General features: G+C 48.1%; 1 pseudogene; it reads right to left on the bottom strand.

The window, feature by feature from the left end:
- Positions 1 to 889: 889 nt before the first annotated feature.
- LOC102502719 (coiled-coil alpha-helical rod protein 1 pseudogene) lies at positions 890 to 2624 on the bottom strand (annotated as a pseudogene).
- Positions 2625 to 4764: the final 2140 nt, after the last annotated feature.

Here is a 4764-nt window from a genome sequence, read left to right as displayed (position 1 = left end):
GCTTTAAAATGATTGAAGGTTGTATTCTGTGAGAAGAAAAATACTGTATTGTGATGTCCCTGAAAGGGTGGGAAAACTAAGAAGGCATGACTAGTTCTGAATTAGCTAAGGCTTCCGAGAGGAGGAGAGTTTAAGTAGTAAATGTAGAGCTTAGGTTTTAACTCAGTTCTCCCAAACGTAAGGTCTCAGCCCTGAACTGCATTGCCCCCAGCTCCCTAATAGATGACATCTGGGTCTGTCTGTAGCCCAGATCCAGTTTCTTTCCTGGACCTTTACAACTGCAGTAGGTAGAATTACACTAATATTATATAATATTTCAATCCTGACACCAAAATTAATATCAAATACTAATTAAGCACTCACTAGGTTCCATGTTCTTTATTAGCAGGGAGATCATATCATTGAAGCAGGGAGTATAATAGACATGCAATAAATTATGCATGTCTAATATGTACAGTTGATACATTTTGACATACGTGTTCACCTGTGAACCCATCATCACCATCAAGACAGTGAACATTTCTATCACCCCCTAAAGTTTCCTCATGCCTTTTTGTAATTCCTTCCCACCATCCACTCCTTATCCCCTGGCAACACCTGATACATCCTGTCACAATAGATCAATTTGCATTAGCTAGAATTTTATACAGATAATAATAATGCAGTGTTTTCTCTTTTTTTGATCAGGCTTTATTCATTCCATGTTGTGTGTACCAATAGTTTATTTCCTTAAGTTGCTAGAGAGTATTCCATTGTATGAGCATGACACTGTTCATTCATTCATTCATCTGATGGTGGTCTTTTATTTTATTTTTTTCCTCCATGGCCATCTTTATTTAGTGCAGGAGAATTCAGACGTGGTGGTAACTGGTGTCCCCAAAAGGCCAGGCTACCGGGGAAGAGGACTGGGTGGCCCGTGCCCCACTGCTCTGACCCTCCCAGGCTGACTGTCCCTGGGCTCCAGGCTGCTTGGCGGCTCAGCGGTGGACAGCAGTGGGGAGTTCCAATTGTTTCCTTGACAGACAGCTTCCTCTTTGGCAATGACCTCACTCAGACCCTGCAGGTCATCCAGCAGGACAGAGAGGGACCCTACTAGGGATGCTCTGGTGGGCAGAGCTGTCATCGGAGGAACCAGACCTGAGGACTCCAGAGCCCGGGGGGCTAGACTCCAATGACTTCTTATCTGGCAGGGAGGAAAGAGCTGCCAACAGTCGCTGCTGGTTATAATGGGAGAGGAGACCCTCCTGGTGCAAGGTAGCCAGCATGAGGTTCTTGTCCTTCTCCAGTTCCTGCACTCATCGGATCAGCCACTGCCCTTCCCCCTTCCAGGTGTTGTCCTACAGGCCCCTGAGCTCCTGGTCCAGTTGCTTTTCCCCCCATGACTTTGCACTGGACCTGGCGCCGGGGGACCACAGCCTCGGCGTGCTCTCTCTGAGCCTCGGTCAATCTCTTCTCCATGTCCGACAGCTGTTCCTAGAGCTGGGCTTCCACTTCGGCCACCTTCTCTTGCAGAGCTTGCCGGTAGACCTCCTGCTGCTGGGTCAGCTCCTACCACAAACTGGCCGCCTCCTCTGTGCTCTCCTTCTGGCCTTGGCACACTGCTCCGGCTGCAGCTCCACACTGGCCAGGGACTCCTGGGCCTGCTGCAGCTCTTGCTCCAGCTGCTGGGCCACCTTGCTCTGTCTTCCCTTGTTCCTGTGTCCGGCCCACCTCCTGCTGGATGAGGTGGGTGCTCAGCTGCAGTTCTTTGTCCAGGTGGTTGTGTTCTTCCTGCAGCTGCTGCAACTCCAGGCTCACATCTGTGGCTGGTAGGAGTCAGGATGAGGGTGTGGGGCAGCTCTCCTGGTGCAGCTGAGCAAGGGCCAGTTTTCGAGCCATCAGGCCCTGAATGGTGTGGACTTTGCAGACCGTGTAGCTGAGGTGGTTGCTGAGGCTGGAAAGCCAAGCCGCAGCCTCTTCCATCTTGGCTCTTGGAGTTACTGAGCAATCAGCTCAGCCTACTGGCTCAGGGCCTGTGACCCCTGCAGCCCCAGAGACCTGACTATGCTCTGGCTCCTCCCCATCACTAGAAACATCCCATTCCCACATGGTCATTTGAGGTCTCTGGGTTTGTAGCTGCCTCTCTGAGTTTCTAGCCGACATATTGATGGGGCAGGGACTGGACCAAAGGAATGACTGAGACCCAGGTGGGGCCATTCTTGACAGGGCTGAAAAGGGCGGAGCTTTGAGGTGGGAGGGGGAATCAGCCAGCTGGAACCTGAAGGTAGAAACATTTCCTCCTTATTTGAAGGCTCCAGATTCTGTCTCCAGCCATCCAAGTTCTCCGTCCTCCTCAAGTTTCTACAGTCCCTGCAGGTCCTGGCCAGAGGTGAGAAAGGAGGTACTCAGTGCAGGGTCCCTGAGCCATATCTCCAGAGTTCTCTTCAGGGCTTGGCAAGGCACTGGGGAAGCCCATCCAGACCCCACCAAGCCATGATGCCTGGGTCCTTCCCCAGTAAAGGGAAGACCCAGGACTTGGCCCAGATGAGCAGGGCAGCATACAGGACTAGCTGCCTCCCCAGGAAGCCTCGGACTCCAGGCAGCCTACGTCTCTGGGCAGGAAAACCAGCTTCCTGGCATCTCATCCAATCTCTCTTGAAATCTTCCTCTCAGCTTCTCTCTACTGTCCCCTCAGCATCCATTCCTGTCACCTCCTCCCTTCTGTCTTAGCACGTGGTGGTCTCTTCAAGATCTTCCTCCCATCATCCTAATGAATTTATCTACTTTTTACCCGAATCTGGGATTCTTACCACTGCCCTTCCTTTATTACATCTTAGTTGGCTTTTTCCCTGAAGAAATTATTCTGGCCTCACACTCTCACCCTCATCTCTCAGCTAGTGGCCTGCTGAGTACTTTAGATGGCTCTGTCCCCCTCAGCCCCCAACCTCTCCCCAACTTCACCCTGATGTACCCTGAACTCTAAGTCTGTTCTGACCTCATGTGTTCCTTCACCCAGCTCCTGCACGCCTCTTCTCCTATTGCCTCCCTGAACCCACCCCAGAACACCCTCTCAGCCTGTTCCTGCCCCCAACCAACTGCTCAGTAGACATTTGAGTTGTATCCAGTTTTTGAAAATTACCAAGAAAGTTGCTATAAATATGCATGTAAAAAAGGATAATTTGGGGGACCAGCAGGTGTCATAATGGTTACAGTGCTGGACTCCCATATAATCAACTGTAATTTGAGTCCCGGACCAGGTGGCTTAAAGCTCACACTTGGCATGTGTGCATGCATGCCCAAAATCCTGAGAGGGGAACAGAGGAAAAAGGACTGTGGCATGACCATCCCCCCTGGTGGGTGATTTCTTGCTTTCTGACTGTCTCTCTGGCAAGTGGCAAGTGCTTGCTTCTATAGCGAAACTCTCTCTTTAAAAAAAAAGCAAAAAAACAAAAAAACTTGAATTTCAATAGGCAGAAAAGGCTAGACATATTTTAGCCCCATCAGTTCATGTCCATCTTACTCTTGGTCTTAACGAATGCCATTCTTTATCCCTGGAACTCTCTTCTTTTTCTTTTTTTGAGAGGTTTTTGCTATAGGGCGCGTGTGCTCGCCAGAGAGAGACAGAAAGCGAGAAATCACCCCCTGGGGGGATGGCCACGCTGCAATCCCTTCTCCTCCACTCTCCTCTTGGGATCTTGGGCATGTGCGCACACGCACCCAGCATGAGTTTAAGCCACCGAGTACAGGACTCAACCCGCAGTTGGCTACATGGAAGTCCAGCGACATAGACATTAACTGCTGGTCCCAGAACTCTCTTCTTTGAATGCCTCATCCATGTTCCCATTTCCATCTTTTTTTTTTTTTTTTGAGAGTTTTTCACTATAGGGCGCGTGCGATCGCCAGACAGACAGAGAGAGACATAGAGACAGAAAGCGAGAAATCACCTCCTAGGGGGGATGGTCACGCCGCAATCCCTTCTCCTCCATTCTCCTCTCGGGATCTTGGGCACCCACGCACACGTGCCTGGCGTGAGTTTTAAGCCACCGGGTCTGGGACGCGAACCGCGGTCGACTACGTGGGAGTCCAGCGACATAACCATTACGCTAACTGCTGGTTCCCCCATTTCTATCTTCACCTGACCACCACCATCTTACTCTTCATATCTCCCCTAGATTAATTTCTTTCCAGAATCACTTACTTGACCATCATAAGTAAGTTGAGTATCCAACATGTATTCTTTTATAGCAACCCATTTGCCCATTATATGACTTACCATCCTGATTTGGAATTGCTTCTGTACAGGTCTGCTTCTCTCGGGATCTCTTTGACAACAGATCATCTGTTAATTATCATGATATCCCCATAATATGCATTGTATGGCTAAATATATGCAAATGAATGAATGAATAAAAAGCATGCAGTAGGATCAATGATAAGCACAAAAGGAAATTGAGAATCTTCTATAATTACACAGTGATGTTTGCATTACTCTGCATGTGCTGAGAATCATTGAATTGTACAAGTTAAACAGTATGTGAACTATATCTCAGTAAAGCTGTTTATAAAAAGAGAATTGAGAAATAGTAAGTCATCTCGATAGAAGAATATGTTACATTAGCTGGAATAAATCTTTAACTTTTCTGCATCAAAGCTAAATGTTCTGGAAGATTGGATGATCAAAACTCAACTTACCATCTACAGTCTTTATCCCAATATTGTCTTTTTACTTCACTCATTTAGATCCTTATTTATTCATTTTTGTTACCAATTTTCAAAACATGCTAA

The sequence above is a fragment of the Tupaia chinensis genome, unplaced genomic scaffold, assembly GCF_000334495.1.
Source record: "Tupaia chinensis unplaced genomic scaffold, TupChi_1.0 Scaffold000017_1, whole genome shotgun sequence".
Lineage (NCBI taxonomy): Eukaryota > Metazoa > Chordata > Mammalia > Scandentia > Tupaiidae > Tupaia > Tupaia belangeri.
This window is presented reverse-complemented; position numbering and strand designations above follow the sequence as displayed.